We start from the raw sequence: 18554 nt of genomic DNA, 5'->3' as shown, positions 1-18554 counted from the left end.
GAATGTTATGGTTTATATTTGCTTAGCTGAGGGAGTGGCACTATTAGAAGGGTGGCACTGTTGAAGTAGGTGTGTCACTGTGCCTGTGGGTTTTCAGGCCCTCATCCTAGCTGCCTGGAACTCAGTATTCTACTAGCAGACTTCAGATGAAGATGTAGAACTCTCACCTGGACACTGCCATGTTTCCACCTTAATGATAATAGACTGAAACTCTGAAACTATAAGCCAGCCCCAATTAAATGTTGTCCTTATAAGAGTTGCCTTGGTGATGTTATCTGTTCACAGCAGTAAAACCCTAAGACAGCTTTAATACCCATGATATGAAAAGGATTTAACTTTATAACAATAGTGCAATCACCTAAATAAAAACTGAACAAAGATAAATACAGAAAGCCACCACATATTTCCAAATGTCATTAAAATGTTCAGTAATCAAACAAAAGTTGATTAAGACTTACACTGAGATAATTAAATACCATCTCACACATGCTAGAATGACTGTGATTTTAAAACTTCCATAACAACAAGTGTTGACAAAGATGTTTGTATACTCACACAAATCAAAAATGATGTTTTGAGAAGAACTTTGACCTCCTTGTTAATGTTGGCTTGTAGTGACCAACTTTGAGCATTTTCTATTACACACACTTATTGATTGCAGTGGCCATGATAATTCATTGCATTCTACTATTGAAGAGTGCTTTTTTTCCCCCTATTTTGGAGTTATTTGGAACAGATATTGCATGAGGAAAACCTTGGAGGGAGAGACCAATTTATATCCCCCAGTATATTGTCTTCTATATATGTTATCAAGAATAATCCTAAAACAAGTAAGCTAAGACAAGTTTAAGTAAACTTTAAGTGTGCTTAATATAAAATAATATTCAAAATTAGAAATATTATTTAAAAACCTGGTTATTAAAAATTTACATATTTGAGTAAAATGGGTTAATTTATGATATGCTGGCATGACAGGACATAACTCATGTAGTATCTTTTCCCTTGGATGAGACACAATTTCATCAAAATAAAATTTTATGCTAGCCTCATTTCAGCACAAGGGAAATAAGACTCATCAAGTCTGGTGTTCCTGTCTCTGAATGTATAGGCCCTATCTGGGAAATCTCTTCCTTATCTATAGGGAATTACTTCTCATGTCTCACATGACAAGGGATGGCATCTCTTGCCTAGAGAAGGACCTTACAGTCTGCATCTACCTCCTAAAGGTAAAAAAGAGGCAAATAACAATTATTCTGCCCCCAGTGTCTTCCAAATTGACATATGAGGATCAGGGAAACCTTGTACCTAGGATGAGCACCTTAGAATAGTCTTTATGAATATGAGATGGTTTCCTAAAGAGGAAATGAGTAAATCATTTAAGAAAATTTATGAAAATACAAACAAACAGTTGAAGGATCAATAAAACAGTTCAAGACCTGAAAAAGAAATAGAATTAATAGAGAAAACCCAAAGTGAGGGAAATCTGGAAATGAGAAATTAGGAATTCAAACAGGAATTTCAGAGCAAACCACATCAACAGAATGCAAAAGGTGAGAGAATCTCAGATGATAAAGATATGATAGAAAAATGGATAAAAATTGATCAAAGAAAATATTAAATCCAAAATATTTTTGACACAAAACATCCAGGAAAACTGGGATAATACTAAAAGACCAAATTCCACTCTTCATGCTGTTCCTTCATACATCCTTATAACCTGTAACCTTATAAAAAAAAAATCTTGTTGTAGAAGCTGTAGTGAGTCACAGTGTATCTCACAGTCCTGGTGAGGATTCAGTATTGATAGAGTAGCAGAAGCCTATTTTGATATTGATAATATTCTTCCCCTCTGAACATCTTAAGCTGATTATAACATCTTTCTCAGCACTACTATCTCCCATGGTCTGCTAAACATCACTTTTTTATCTAAAGTCATCCTTATTTCTCCAATTGAAACAAAAAAAAATAAAAACAAAACAACAAAACATGGCCAGGCATATCATCACATCAATAAGACAATTTAGTGGTACTACCTCTCAGACATGAGGTGTGTGAAGTAGGTAGAGAAATAAGGACCCATCTGGATCTTCGTTGTTCTATTTTCATGTCCCCGCCAGCGGGGACCCAGTTATTCAGGGTCCCGAAGAGGCTTTCTACCTGTGGGCCAAAATGGGGGTGAAGAGAAGGAGACCAAGCAAAAGTTCTGTTGTCAAGGTCTCGTTTATTGGGATGAACATTGCAGCTTTTAAGGCTTTCAGGTAGGGGGAGTGACCTTTGTGAAATATGAAGGAGGGGGAGATGAGGGTATAGGCAGTGATAGCTGGAGGCAAAGAAGTCAGGCGATGAGGTCAGGTGGTGGAGACACTGGGTGTTGACTGAGGAGATAACTGGTATCTGCTGAGGGAAGGTATCTGCTGAAGGGAGCTGAGGCATCCCTTGAATGTTATACTCCTGTGCCGTAAATTCATGGGAGAGGCTTTATCCAACAATCTTAAGATTTATGGCAGTCATCTTCGGGGTGAGTCTCTGTGGCCAAACAGCCCAGAGTCACTTTGAACCATGCAGTCAAAAAGCGGCTAGGCCCAAATCCAATATGGCTCCATGCAACTCCCCCATTTTTCTTTTATTAAAAAAACCATTAGGTGGAAGTTGTGGTCTGAGAGAGATCAGACATGCCTCACAGAGTGCCCAGCTCGGCCATGGCAAGCCACTCTTGCAGTTAGGACTGCACCCCAATGGCTAGGAATGAACTTATGCTGTAACACACCGTTCTGGGCTATACATGTGTGTTATTGGGGGAGAAACTGGGCAGAGGAGCATTTGACCGGCCCGCACGTTTAAACGGGGTGTAGCCACCTCTGTCTTAGGATCGACCTCTCAAACCCCAGCCTTATCTGTCATAGGACCACCTTGTCGCCCTCAAGGCTCCATGTCTAGATTGGTCAAGGGTCAGAGGAAGTTGCCCGTCACCGAGGAAAGCTACATTGGATCATCTTCTCATTCCTCTTACTTGAGCCCAGGGGCGAAGGAGCAGGAGCCAGATGGCATTAATATAAGAGATTGTGGAAATTGAGCCTCTCCCAATAAGTAGTGGGCACCTCATCTGGTTCTCCTCAGCTGCTATGGCCATACCACCAAGGACCTAGTCAAGCCTCTCCTGTATTAAAATTTAGAATTCCCAATTGTTAGCAACTACTCCAGAAAGTTCACCCACTGTGCTTGCCTAACAATAGATTGGGGGAGGGTAACTCCAGACACTGCAGACACAATGGCTGCAGCAGTAATGGCTGCTACAATAGCAGCGAAAATGCCAAGGTCTTTCCCAGGACAGTTCAGGATCGGTCATTCTTCTCTGGAACAACCAGCAGGCAATGGGACCATGTCTGAGATCTGCAAAACAGGGCAGAGTTCCCCAGTCCACAGCAGCTTCCACCAAGCAACAGTGCACAGAGGGTCGGAGCGCAGGCCGTGGTGGGATGGGACACAATGACTGCAGCAACGCCAGAATTTCTGTGATGACAAAAGATGAGTGGGAACCCTCCATATTCCTCCAAGGACACAGGAATGACTCCAGGGACCCGAACCAGGAGAGCTGAATCTTCATGCTCCCAGGATCAGCAAGTCTCACCAGCCACTCGGGCAGCTGGCACACTCCTGTAGCATCCTGTAGAAAAAACACAAAGATTCCCTCTTCCCCATATAAAATATCTGAACAGGATCATGCCAATATGTGGATCTTTCTATTTCACCTAGGCAGAAGTATGCCTAGCTGTAGGGTGCCATAAACTCAGAGTGTTCATTGGCATCCAAATTTTAAAATTGAAATAAAAGGAGCATATTTTAGCATACAGGGATAACTCCCCTTTTTATTTATTAAAATGTTGTTAAAATATTATTTATTAAGATAAGTCCTTAAGGATTAAATTGAGGACACTGAGCACTTGTATTTATAAATTTACTTTTATACCAAATTATTGTCTCTAGCATTATTGTTTTGGATATATAAAGAATGAGATTTTTTGACTAACTGGTTCTATATAAGGCCTATAATCTGCCTGGTATCATTGTCCTCCCTTGCTAAGTAAGGTGTCCAGGCAATCCAGTTTGAGTTCTTAAATGGCCTATAAAGGAACAGTACTTAGTGCTCTTAACCACTAAGCCATCTCTCCAGCCCCTTACCAGCTTTATTTACCTAAACATAAGCATTAATTAGAGATGCCAAATCCTATAAATACTGTACTAGAAATCCCTGAGCCGGCAAGGTGAGGCTGGGAGTTGAAAGTAAGCAAATGGAGTCTTCCTCTATTTGTGAGGGAGTGTTATCAACTCCATTATCATTTTCAAAGAGCTGGGTCTATGGTTTTGTTTAGTTGTCTGAGCCAGAGCACTGAAAGGACAGTGAGTTGTCAGACAGTCACACTGAAATCACTCACTGATTTTATGTAGAAAACCTGCCTTTAATAAAGCATTAAGTAATTGAAATCAATTGTAAACCACAAGCAGCACATTGGCTATCAGTATATGAATTGAAAGCTTGTTTTTTTTTAACATTATAAAAACAGTGGCTAAAGCCAGGAATTTAATAATCTGTGCTGAAACAGCAGAAACTCAAGAGAATAAACAAGTGATCCAATCATACATGTTCATTAGATGAACCACCTATAAATACAGTAAGCGCATTTCCTATGGGTTGTATGCACAAATATACAGGAAATACAAAAACATGTAAAGAGTAAAATTATCAATTTTGCCTGAAAAATTTGTATATGTAATAGGCCAAATATCAGTATTTTGTAATAACCAATTAACTGTTGTTTGGCTTTTTAAAATACTTCCATGACTCTAGCCTACAATTCTGTATTAAAACAACTGAAGCTTTATCTCCAATGAGGATAACAAACAAAGACCTAAGTCCTCTGGTAAGGTGAGGTACTTTGGCAATTAACATATCCTTAGAAGCTTAAAATTAGTTTTAAATATTAAAAATGAATATTGAATCTTCTCTGGAGCAATAGTTACTCCCCAAATGTTAAAGCTCATTTTGAGAGCAAAGGTTTGTAGTAAAAATTTCCATATACACTGAAAGATTCAAAGTTCTAACTTCTTACATTGAAGAAGCAACAAAATTACATAATATAAGGCTAGTAGCCACTCTTTTGTAAAAAATTTTTAATGATATCACTTCATGGGCTCTCTAAAATTATAAGCAAGCTCACAAAATAAAAACTCACAATCGCCAGGATGTAAACAAACTGCATAAAAACAATCCTCTAAATCTATCTTGAAATGGCAGTTGGATAAGCAAACAAGCTGTAATGCTCTCACAAGTTTTAAAACCTCATCAATCCTTTTTAAATCCTGTAACAATCTCTACCTGTTTGATTTTTTTCTTAATTATAAATAAGTTTGAGTTAGTCAATGTAACACTGACAATCTTTAATCACAATCTTTAAGATCTCTTTGTAACACCAGAGCACAGCCACAACTTTGGAAAGTCACCTGAGTTCTGAGTATGTGACTAGGCAGCTGTTCTTGGGACAGTGGAATTAGCATCAAAATACAGTAACTTTAGGGCAAACCACACCTTTGGCTATGATTGCCAATTCCTATATGTGAACGCACGATGGTGCGGTCTCCAATACCTCAACAAAGAGACACTGCCCTAAAATCTTTTAGAAGCCTGGTTTCTAGAATAAGAATTCCATAAAAATATTACCTCAATTTGGACCTGTTTCCCTAGGTTGGCTCATATCCAAATTACAGTTTTAAGCCAACTTTCTGTTACCAATGTTCCACCTTTTAAGCTGTGAAGCTCCTGGTGTCTTTAGGATCAGCTAGTATAAACACTTAGCCAGCCCCTGGGGAGCTTGTCCAGCAGACTTAGGCTTCTAGCTACAGATGTAGGCTCCAAAAGCCAATTGAAACTGTTTTTTATGCATTGTTCCCTTCTTGAAACGAGTTAAAACCAAGTCAAGGTGTGAACGACTGGCAGATAAAGTTTTTATAATTTTTTCTTTTGAACACGAAACATAAAACATTTAAACAACGAGAAACAAAGACCACAGACATAAACTGACAGACATGGATAGCTTGGTGCACCAAGGACACACAATAGACATAGAGGGAAAAAACTAAATGGTGTCCCACGATAGGGACCCACATATCCTACCTATGGAACCCAGAACTAGAAATAAGCATTTCTCCAATAGGAGCCAGCAGAGAGGCAGGACATCTCCTGCCTTTCTTCTGTTCCCAGGAGAGCCCTGAAAAGTTTTTCTCTTTCTCCAAAGCATCCGTGGAGAGTCCGGGAGGACTGTTTTTTCCCAAACCCATTCTCTCTCATGTCTAGGGTGTAAACTATCTCTAGTCAGGATCCAAAGACTAAAATATAACTCTAAAAGAACGCATATGCAAAAACACTTTACCATTACCTTGTCCCTTTTTTATTACAAGTTTTACTTAAGCTAGCCCCACACTGCTTAAAATTAACCAGGGACACCTTTAAAACAAAAAAACTTGATTAAATCCTTTTTCTTAACTCTTAATCCTCTCTCCCTGAGTGAGCGCTTGATCTCTCCTATGAAACAAGCCTCCTAAATCCATACCTTCCCCATGGCAATTAGACGACAATTATTCGACCGGTCCTTACCTCCCTCTCCAGCGACACACGAGCGATGCGGCCTGAAGAGTCCTTGATTCCCGCTGCAGCTCTCTTATCTCCATCGTCCTGTAGTCAGCCTTGCTTCGGGGTCCCTGTGTTCAGGCGCCACTTGTCCCCGCCAGCGGGGACCCAGTTATTCAGGGTCCCGAAGAGGCTTTCTACCTGTGGGCCAAAATGGGGGTGAAGAGAAGAAGGAGACCAAGCAAAAGTTCTGTTGTCAAGGTCTCGTTTATTGGGATGAACATTGCAGCTTTTAAGGCTTTCAGGTAGGGGGAGTGACCTTTGTGAAATATGAAGGAGGGGGAGATGAGGGTATAGGCAGTGATAGCTGGAGGCAAAGAAGTCAGGCGATGAGGTCAGGTGGTGGAGACACTGGGTGTTGACTGAGGAGATAACTGGTATCTGCTGAGGGAAGGTATCTGCTGAAGGGAGCTGAGGCATCCCTTGAATGTTATACTCCTGTGCCGTAAATTCATGGGAGAGGCTTTATCCAACAATCTTAAGATTTATGGCAGTCATCTTCGGGGTGAGTCTCTGTGGCCAAACAGCCCAGAGTCACTTTGAACCATGCAGTCAAAAAGCGGCTAGGCCCAAATCCAATATGGCTCCGTGCATTTTCATCTGAGGCGGTGTATGTAGAGTTGAAGAGATTTAAAGTTATGATCTTGTTTTAGTATTAAAAGAAATTAAGATATTAAATGGAGAAATGTATGGGAGGGCAAGGGAAAGCAGGAACTATGGGGAGGGATAACCTCTCTATATATATGAAAGGATTTTAAATGGAGTTATCATGAACTAGGGGAGAAAATACCCCAACTAGATATTATATGCTATCAAGTAAAACCCCAGTACTAGGAATGTTCTTTGCTTTTTTTGAATTTTTGGTCAATGCTGTACTATCTCCCCCTACTCCCAAACATTACATACTATTGCCAATGATATTGGTGACCCTCCACAACCTGATGGTAAGACCCTATTACTGAAGACACTCCCTATAATATTGAACATAGAGACATCAAATTGATGCTCAAGTAGAAGTTTCATCTTTCCTGACTAGCATTTACAGTGCTGGATGGTACTAGGTACATTATAGCAGGAGAAAATGTCATCGTCCATTTCAAAGTTATAATTGTGAGCTACAGTAGAGACCTGCATGTAAAATATACTGGTGCAATAGAGGCACAAATGTTATTATACTAACCAAGTACTTTTTTGCTGGATATAAAGCCTGGTTAATAAGATGGAATCCATAATGGACACTGTTAATGAGGCCAAGAACCTGATATTAAATAGCTTATGGACCTCAAGGGAAATCTTACTATTATGTTAATTGAACTTAGCAATGAAATGACTCCTAACGACACATTGTTCTGTTGATCAGCACAGCCTTTATTAAATAATTTGTTGCAGTGGATAGTAATTAACACAGAGACCCATGACTGGTTAATGAATAGAGATTAACTTTGGTGCACTCAGTCCTAAATGATATGCCTTTATCAAACTCCTCAGCTTAAGGCTTGGAATATATGCAGAAGAGAAGGCAGGAAGATTATAAGAACTAGATGTGGTGCATAAATCCGAGGATATAGCTTTTTTTGAAACCCTATCCATAGAGACATTAAAAGCATAAACAAGACCTGCACTAAGTTCAAGACAGACAAAACTCCAGCATGGAAAACAGGAAGTGAACCCAGTGTTCCACTACTGACTAAGAAGCTGTTTGTAATTAACAGCTGCTTGGAAAATGAAAATGTGGGGTTGGGGATTTAGCTCAGTGGTAGAGCACTTGCCTAGCATGTGCAAGGCCCTGGGTTTGGTCCCCAGCTCTGAAAAAAAAAAAAAGAAAAAAAATGTTTTCTCCAATGGACTGAGACTGAAATTATCAACTATATTCCAAAATAGGTCTCACACTTAGGAGCAGGTAACCAACAAAAAATGCACTCCATATTTTTTGTGAGCTTTTTTTTGTTTGGTTTGTTTATTGTTTTCATTTGAAGTTTCGTTTATTCATTTGCTTGTTTGTTGTTAGCTTGTTTTTTGTTATTTATTTATTTACATCTGGAATGCTAACCCCATCCTGGTACACTCCCTCCCAAGAGTTCCTCTTCCTATCTCTCCTCCTCTTTGCATCAAGTTTCTCCAGAATTAAGAGCATCTTCTCACACTGAGGCCAAACATCAGAGCCCTCTGCGGCATATCTGCCTAGGGCCTTGCATAAGCCTATGTATGCTCTTTGTTTGGTGGCATAGTCTCTGGGAGTATGCAGGGGTCCAGGTTAGTTGACAATGTTGGTCTTCCTGTGTGGTTGCCATTCCCTTGGGGGCCTTCTATCCTTCTCCTAATTCTTCCATAAGGGTCCCTGACCCCCACTCAATGTTTATGTGAGTTTATCTGCATCTGTCTTGGTCGGATGCTGGGTAGAGCCTCTCAGAGGGCTGCTATGCTAGGCTCCTGTTTGCAAGCAAAACATTACATCATTAATAGTGTGAGGGATTGGTGCCTTCTCATGGGATTGGTCTCAAAATAGGCCGATCACAAATCAGCCACTCATTCAGTCTCTGCTCCATCCTTGTCACAAAGGACCAATTTTGGGTCAAAAGTTTTGTAGGTGTATTGGTGTCCCCATCCCTTCACCACTACGAGTCCTGTTTGGCTACTGGAGTCGACCTCTTCAGGTACAATATCTCTAGGTAACATTTCAGCTAAGGCCACCTGCATTGACTCCTGGGAGCCTCTCTCATCCTGGGTGTCTGGGAATTCCTAGAGAATTCTCTTGCCCTCCCCTGCCCCCAGTGCCCGGCAGCTGCATATTTCCATTCATTCTCCTGGTCCTCTGGGCCTTTCTCCTATCTATTCCCATGCCTGATCCTGCCCTCCTATTCCCCTAGCCTTCCTTTCTTCCAGCTAGATCCCTCCTCCCTCTGCTTCCCATGACTATTTTGTTCCCCCTTCCAAGTGGGATTCAAGCATTCTCAATTGGGCCTTCCTTCTTGTTTAATTTCTTTGGATCTGTGCAGTGTATTATGGGTATTCTAAACATCATGGCTAATATCCACTTATCAGTGAATACAAACCATGCATGTCTTTTGGAGTCTCAGTTACCTCACTCAGAATGATACTTACTAGTTCCATCCATTTGGCTGTGAAATTCATGATTTCTTTAATAGTTGAATAGTATTCCATTATGTAAACATAGCACATTTTTCTGTATCTAGTCTTTGGTTGAGGGACATCTGGGCTGCTTCCAGTTTCTAGGTGTAACGAATAAAGCTGCTATGAACATACTAGAGTATGTGATCTGGAGTTATTATAAAGCATCTTTCAGACATATGGCCAGGAGCCGTGGAGCTGGGTCTTCAGGCACAACTATTTTCAATTTTCTGAGATACTGCCAGAATGATTTCCAGAGTGGTTGTACTAGCTTGCAATCCCACCAGCAATGGAAATGTTCCTCTTTCTCCATATCCTTGCCAGCATCTGCTGTTGCCTGAGTTTTTGATCTTAGCCATTCTGATTGGTGCAAGGTGAAATATCAGGATCATTTTGATTTGCATTTCCCTGATTACTGAGGATGTTAAACATTTCTTTAAGTGCTTCTCGACCATTCAAGATTCCTCTGTTGAGAATTCTGTTTAGTTTTGAATCCAATTTTTTATTGAGTTATTTGTTTTTCCAGAGTCATACTTCTTGAGTTCTTTATATATTTTTAGATATTAGCCTTCTGTCAGATGAAGGGTTAGTGAAGACCTTTTCCCAATCTGTAGCCAATTTTGTCTTATTGACAGTGTCCTTTGCCTTAGAGAAGACTTTCAGTTCATGAGGTTTCACTTATTCATTCTTGACTTTAGAGCCTGAGCCATTGGTGTTATGTTCAGGAAATGTTCTCTTGTCCCCATGCATTCAAGACTGCTTTTTACTTTTTTTTAATTAGATTCAGTGTGTCTGGTTTTACATTGATGTCTTTGATCCACTTTGACTTGAATTTTGTTCAGGGTGATAACTATGGATCTATTTTCATTCTTCTACATGCAGACATCCCATTAGACCAGCCATTTTCTGAAGATGCTTCCTTTTTTCCATTGTATAGTTTTGGATTCTTTGTCAAAAATTAAGTGTTTGTAGGTGTGTGGGTCTTCATCTTGATTCCATTGATCTGCCTATCTGCTTCTACACCAATACCAAGAAGACTTTTTTTTATTATTATTGTTGTATAGGACAGCCTTAGGTCAGAGATGGTGATGCCTCTAGAATTTCTTTTATTGATCGGTATTGACTTAGCTATCCTGGCTTCTTGTTTGTTTGTTTTTGATTTTGTTTTAGTTTTTTTTTTAATATGAAGTTGAGGATTCAAGATCTATGAAAAATTGTGTTGCAATTTTGATGCAAATTACACTGAATATGAAGATTGCTTTTGTTAAGATGCCTTTTTTTATTGTGTTAACCCTACTTATCCATGGACATAGAAGATCTTTCCATCTTCTGATATCTTCTTCAATATCTTACAATTGTTTATCTGATCTTATTGAACTTTGTTAAGTGGTACTTATTGAAATCCTAATTTTTTGGAGTATAGGTTTTTAAATTATTTCCTTATGATTTTCTAGATTTTCTCTGTATCTTTTGTTATATTCCCCTTTTAGTTTCTGATTTTGTTAATTTGGATATGCTCTTTTAGTTAGTTTGGATAATCATTTATCGAGCTTGTTGATTCTCTCAAAGAATCACCTGTCGGTTTTGTTGATTCTTTGTATTACTCTCTTTGTTTCTAATTTATTGAACTCAGTCCCCAGTTTTATTATTTACTGCAGGCTACTCCTCTTGGGTGTACTTACTTCATTTTATTATAGAGCTTTCAGGAGTGCTGCTAAGTTGATAGTATGAGATCACTACAATTGTTTTATGTTGGCACTTGCTTTCATTAACTTTCCTCTTACTACCACTTGCATTGTGTCTCATAAGTTTCAGTATGTTGTCCATTTATTTCCATTGAATTCCAGAAAGTTTTTAATTTCTTTGTTTCTTCCTTGATCCAGTTGTTGTTGAGTGGGGAGTTGTTTAGTTTTCATGAGTTTGTAGTCTTTCTGTTGTTTGTGTTGTTGAAATCCAGATTTAATCCATGGTGGTCTGCTAAGATACAGGTGGTTATTTTACGTTTCTTGTATCTGTTGAGACTTGCTTTGTGATCACAAATGTGGTTAATGAGTTACTGAGAAAACAGTATATTCTTTTGTGTTTGGGTGACATATTCTGTAGATTTGTAACATTAGGTCCATTTGATTCATAATGTCTGTTAGTTTCATTATTTTTCTGTTTAGTTTCTGTGTGGATGATCTGTCCATTGATGAGAGTGGGGTGCTGAAATCACCTACTATTAATTTTATTCTATGTTTTTATTAAAAATATTTTCTTGATCTTTGATTTGGAAACATTCTCCTTCTATTCCTATTATTCTTAGGTTTGGTCTTTCATAGTGTCCCAAACTTTCTGGATGTTTTATGTCAGGAACTTTTTAGATTTAACATTTTCTTTGACCAATGTATTAACGTCTTCTATGGTGTTGTCTAAGCCTGAGATTCTCTCTTCCATCTCTTGTATTCTGTTGATGATGCTTGTGTCTGTAGTTCTTATTCTCTTACCTCAGTTTTCTATATCCAGGATTCCCTCATTTTGTGTTTTATTATTGTCTCTATTTCTATTTCAGGGATTGAACGGTTTTATTCATTTCCTTCACCTGCCTCATTGTATTTTTCTTTATTTCTTTAAGGGATTTATTCATCTCCTCTTTAAAGGACCCTATCTCTTCATAAGGCTGGATTTAACTGTGTTAGGATACTTAGGGTTTGCTGTAGTAGAATAGCTTGGTGCCATGCTATCCTGGCTGTTGTTCACTATGTTTTTATGTTGGCCTTTAGCCATCTGGATTTTGCAGTTATTATAGGTTTAGATACTGATCTTTGTGTTTATTTTTGTTGGATGGGTGTTTTTTGTTCCCCTTGGTTTCTGTTTCTTCTCCATGTTTTTTTATGAGTGGTCTGGGTTTCTTGTGACTAGCAAGTCTTTAGGTCTTTGGGTGCTAACTTTGCTCCTGGGATCCCTAGTATCAGTGTGTCCTGTGATCCCTGGTGCCAGCAGGCCTTGCAGAAAAGCAGGTGGGAGTTGTGGGCTGAAATATGGTATCTAGGGGTGAGGGTGTAGTTTAAAGCATGTTTTAAGAGAATTTGGTCAGTAAGGGCTTGGGCATGGTCTTACCTGGTTGTCTCTGGTTCCAGCAGGCCTCCAGCAAAGCAGGCAAAGTTGTGGGACAGGAAATGGAGCACAGAGTTTTCGGTATAGTTTACCACTATTGGGTGTTGCTGCAGCAACCTCTCCAACTCGAATATACCCATGCAAAGAAAACATAACTCAATTAATATGAATACAAGCTTATGCCTAGACTGGGCAGATCTACCACTGCACTATCCTATTCCCCAGCTGTGAAATCCCTCATAAATTGCAATTTCTCCATGCCCTATGCTTCAGCTCCATTTTCCTCCCTTCTCTCCAAGGCCCTCTATCTCCTCCTTTTCCTCCAACTTCTCTTTCCCTGCCTAATCACCAGCTCTTGCCTTTATTTTACAAATTAAATGAGGGGAGGTTCTGATGAAGTCACCTGAGTCCTGAGTATGTGACTAGGCAGCCATCCTTGGGGCAGTGGAATTAGCATCAAAATACAGATAACTCCAAAGCAAACCACAAAATTATCCCTTTTTTGTCCAGTTAAAAGGCCTTTCCCCCTTATATATAAATTGAATACAATTGTTACCATTCTACAATTTATAAAACATATGATACATTCAACACCCAGTCCATCCATTTTGTCTATTAACTAAAGCGCCTTGTCCTCTATCCTAAAAGACTATAATTCTATACCTGACTTATATCCTGCTTTTAGATCATATACCATCTGAAAAACCACCTTTTCAAATTTATTATCTTTCTTAATGCTAGATAGCTTGGGTTGTCTATTAGACTACCAGTTTTCAATCGCACCAGAAATCCAAGAATGATTAATATTACCTGAAAATACAAGAAGCACAAAACATTACTTCCAAACTTAGCCAATTTATAGAGACTGCTGATCACCTGGATAGTCCCCTATTCCTCAAAATGTCAGAGCATCAGTCTTCAGCCTTCTGGCCTAGGATCATCTGACAGACCTTTGTAATGCAGATTTTGAAGGGCTGATCACTGAGTCTTGGCTTATCAGTAAACTATTCTGCATAATTTGGCCTTTTCTGTACAGTATTTTGTCTGTAGATGAATTGAAGCAATTTTTCCCTAGTAGCTGTCTAATCACAATTGGAGCAACTTCATTGATGCTCAATTTCTTAGAATCTAAGAAGGGGTGTTGTCAGGAGCAGACAAGTCTCTAGTCAAATGATCTTAATAAAGAAATGTCCATAAAAATTATGTTCTGTGGACTTCTGATACCTTTGAAGATTTTCTATCTATACAAGGCATTTCTGAACCGTTAAGAATTGATCACCTGGGTTGGGGATTTAGCTCAGCGGTAGAGCGCTTGCCTAGCAAGCACAAGGCCCTGGGTTCGGTCCCCAGCTCCGAAAAAAAAGAAAAAGAAAAAAAAAAAAAGAAAGAAAGAATTGATCACCAATGACCATTTCTAATTGAAGTACCTCAAAGACACCCTTAATTGACTCAGAACCATGACTTTGCTATCTGGCCTTTAACTCATATTGGTTAATCAACTAAAACCAATGTATAATAGCAGTTATAGGACTGGGTCCAAGACTTGTATTTTTAAATGTATTATATAGGCACAATGCTCATATTAAAGTAGCATTATTAATCTCAAATTTATTTATTTATTTATTTATTGATTGATTGATTGATTGATTTTGCTGTAATCACATGAGGTTTATCGATACGAACCAGTGCACTGGGGTCGAGACTCGTATCCCATGCAGGGGTGGTGAGTTAGACCCTGAGAGGGTAGGAGAAAGGGTATTTAAAGGGAGAAACCACAACCCTAGGGGGCAGAGGTGGTGTCATTGGAAAATCAAAAGAAGCTTCCTGTCTCTTAAGATTGCTTAACTTTGTGTTCCCTTTAGTTACTAGGAGAAGCTTCCTGCTTCTCAAGGTTGTTCTCTTAAGATTCTAATTTAACTTTATGGTCAGTTAGTTCCTGGGAGAAGCTTTCTATTATCTTTACTAGGTCGGGAATCACATATCTAAGGGCCTTATCTTAAGTCCTTTTATCTAGTTCCTGGGAGAGCAGGCTCAAGAAATGTGACTTTTACCTACTTACAGATAGAGGGCAGGGTCTGGAATTTGAGGTATTTAGGGCTTCTTGGAGGTGAGATAGCATTTTTAAACTTCTGACTTCTTAGCTACATTTTTTTTATTTTTATTTTTTTCAAAATATCACTTATATTTTTTATTAAAACATTTTCTTGCACATACAAAAACAACGTGAGCTGAGGGGGTTGTCCACTGATGTAGCTTACCTGGCATGTATGAGGCCCTGAGTTCTACCTCCACCATTTTATAATCTTATCACTGGATAAGTGGAGGGAGAGAGGACCAGAAGTTGAATGTCACTCTCATTCACAATAGGGTCTTTCCACTGGGGTCATAGAGATTGCTCTCCAAACAGAGAAAAGCTGAACACTTTCTACTATGGTCACATTCACAACATCACACATTTTAGGTTCATATCCAGGAGAAAGCTTCAGTGCATCCAAGGTGAAATAGACGGAGTATTCTATCATTCCATATCTTTCCTCCAGGGATGTAATGTAGACCTCATGCAGATGCTTGACTCTTGTGGGTTTTGATGACCATATATGGAATTTTGAAGTCCCCTGAGACTTGAAATAATCGATTTCTAGCCAGTCACCTCTATACAGCACAAAACCTTCAGGCACATTGCGGATAGAGAGGCAAGTTCTGTTCTCAACGTACAAAGTATCTTTCCTTACGTGGGTAGCTGGGCCAACTAAAGTTCTGGACTCATGGTGTGATTGACTGGTGATCACAGATTTATCGGGACAACATTCACCTTGAAGACAAGTCTGTTCCCTTTCTTGGCCATCTCTTCTACTGGTCCATCCCCTGAAGAAGTCTGAAATCTGATTCAGAAGCCTGAACATACTGTCAGCACTATGGGTTAGCTTAAGTCTGCAGGTAATCAAGAAGCAGGTGAGTTCCTGGGACTGGATGCTAAGTTTCTGTTTTGACCTTATGAATGTTCTTAGCTGCAGTTTTTATTTTTTCATTCCCCACTTCTTCTAGTGGCTAGTTCTAATCATAGAACTAAATTTTAGTATCTTTATAATATTGGCTTTCTTGTCCTCCTAAAGCATAATACTGTTGGCATAACATCAAAATCTGAACACTCTCTAATAAAGGTAACTAGTTTATTTAACACACATGGACCTATAATCAGAAGCAGAAGCAAAACTAAGAAGGGTCCCATAAGGGAAGATATCACAGTAGTCATCCAAGGAGATCTACTAAACCAGCTCTCGAACCATTCCTGATGTGCTTCTCGGTCTCTCTGTCTTTTGTCTAACCTTTCTCTAAGTTTATTCATGGAGTATTTAATTACTCCTGAATGGTCTACATAGAAGCAACATTCTTTTCTTAATGTAACACACATACCTCCTTCTTTAAGGAATATCCTTCTCTTATTCTGAAGGACTACGTCTGAGAGGGAGGTTAGGGATTCTTGGAGGTCAGCTAAAAAGTCTTTTTCACTCTTTTTATATCTAAGTCAATGGGAGGTCTAAATTCTCCATAAGCCTTGTATTGCAGGGCAACAGCAGATGTCCTTGTAACTGCCCTTGCAGCACCTAGACTCAGCCTTAAGATAGCACTAAGTAATTCTCAACTCTCATTTGTGTCTTACTAAGTCTTTAGCATCAGGATTCCAATCTGGACACTATCTGAACCTACACACAAAGGTAATGATTGCCTTTTAGAACTTCTAAACTTATACAGGTTGTGATCCCTGAGGCACAGTCCCAAGGAGTGTTAGGAGTACTAACATGCAATGTTACATCATTTGCAATAGAAATCAAGCTTATCTCCACACCTATCCTAATGGAACCCAGGGCAAACATGAAATTCTTGTTTCTAAAGCACACTCCTCAAGTGAGCATTATAGCAAACTCCCAGTCACGTCTCTGATGTATCCACTTATCTGATGTGGAAGTCTAGGGAGCTTTTGCAAGATCTGAGTGTCCCTCTAGGTCCCAGCTCTCAGCCCCAACTTCTAGTATGCGGCTGGTGAGAGCTAAGACTTGACGGCTGTCAGGGTGGTCAGCAGCACCAGGTACGGTCCTTTCCAGCGAGGCTCAAGTGTCTGGGCTCGGTGTTGTTGTATGTAGCCGAATCTCTGACCTGGAACTGATGAGATGTCTCAGGGGGTCCTTGGGGCATAGGCTGCTGCCAGCTGTGACCAGAATTCTTTCTGTATTACCTGTAGGCCTTTTAGCCTGGCATACAAATCATTATTACTATGATATGTTGGTTCAGTAACATCATCTAATACAGTCAGAGGAGCCGAAGCCCCATATAAGATCTCAAAGTAGGTAAGGCTGAATCTGGACGGGGTATTTCTTGCTCTGAAGAGAAGAAGGGAAGGAATGCCACCCAGTCTGCACCAGTCTCCATGGTCAATTTGGTCAGGGTCTCTTTTAGAGTTTTATTTATTTACTCTACCTGTCCTGAACTTTGAGGTCTGTAAATACAACATAATTTCTAATCGACCTCTAAATACTTGGCCACACCCTGGCTTACCTTGGCAATGAAAGTAGGGCCGTTGTCTGACCAGATTACCTTGGGCACTCCAGACCAGGGAGAAGATTTCTTCCAGTATCTTCTTGATGACTACTGAGGCCAGAGGAAAGCTTCTATCTATTCCTGAAAAGGTATCTACAAGCACTAGGAGATATTTGTGATTATATTTTCCTGGTTTTATCTCAGTGAAGTTCACTTCAACTTTTCACTAAACTCCCTAGGTCTCTTTGCCCTGTTTGCTTGCTAAGCATTCACTTACTGACATACCTTACATTTTTTTACTGCCTCTCTTGGCTAAAATCTTGAAGTCTATTACATACACCTTGACTACTTGGACAAACTTCCTATCTCCTAAATGAGTCCATTTCTGTATTTGGCAAAGTAAGTCTTTTGTTTGTTCTCTGAGGAGTATAGTTTTCCCTCAAGTGTACCATTGTCTTTTTTTCATTTAAGCAATTTGGGCCTTTTCTTCTGTGGTACATTCTAAGTGAGGCCATCCCGTAGTCCACTCCCAGTTCCCAGTGGCTGTCTCTTGCAGGCCTGTAAACAGGATAGGCCCCTGCATAGCCATTTCTCGAGGCACCTAATCTGCTTTGTTAGTGCCCCTTGCCACTGAATCTCTTCCCTCCTTATGTCCTGGGCAATGAATAATACTCACAGTCATTGGCTTTATCATGGCCTCCAAGAGATGGCAAAGGCATCTGCAGCGCTGACGTGCTGGGGGGTTGAGGTTCAGCCATCCCAGATGACATTGTGTTGTCCACCATGGCAACATCCACTTATCTCTGACCTTCATGAAGAGAACTATTCCCATCTGTGGACAAGGTAGCCTCGGCTTTCAGCAGGGGTTGATTGGTCAGTCGCAGAGGTCTTCCCTCCACCCATGGGCTTCTGCCAGTACTTGACACTCATGCTGTGGTGGCTCCAGGTCAGGATTAGGCAGGTGGCCAGATTTCCCCCAACCGGTGGAGAATCTAGTCCATGTCAGCTGACCAGTGTGGTCCCATCCTCTGGGACATTTTATTCAAAGGCAAAACATCAGCCACTCTACCATAGTTTCAAGTTCTGGATTGGGTGATAATTGTTAGTGCCT

General features: G+C 39.8%; 1 long non-coding RNA gene across 3 annotated transcripts in view; it reads right to left on the bottom strand.

The window, feature by feature from the left end:
• Positions 1–2201: 2201 nt before the first annotated feature.
• Positions 2202–18554, bottom strand: part of LOC134486056 (uncharacterized) — a 176293-nt gene continuing 159940 nt past the window's right edge. For 2 of the 3 annotated variants that reach the window (XR_010064729.1, XR_010064730.1), the window contains exons 3-4: positions 12911–13032; positions 2202–6823 (exon numbers count right to left, since the gene is read on the bottom strand). This is a non-coding gene — a long non-coding RNA (uncharacterized LOC134486056). The remainder of the gene's footprint in view (positions 6824–12910; positions 13033–18554) is intronic. The other variant, XR_010064731.1, reaches the window with a different exon arrangement.

The sequence above is a fragment of the Rattus norvegicus genome, chromosome 3 (assembly GCF_036323735.1).
Source record: "Rattus norvegicus strain BN/NHsdMcwi chromosome 3, GRCr8, whole genome shotgun sequence".
In the NCBI taxonomy this organism is placed as follows: Eukaryota; Metazoa; Chordata; class Mammalia; order Rodentia; family Muridae; genus Rattus; species Rattus norvegicus.
The sequence above is the reverse complement of the archived record's forward strand: the minus strand, read 5'-3'. Positions and strand labels throughout refer to the sequence as shown.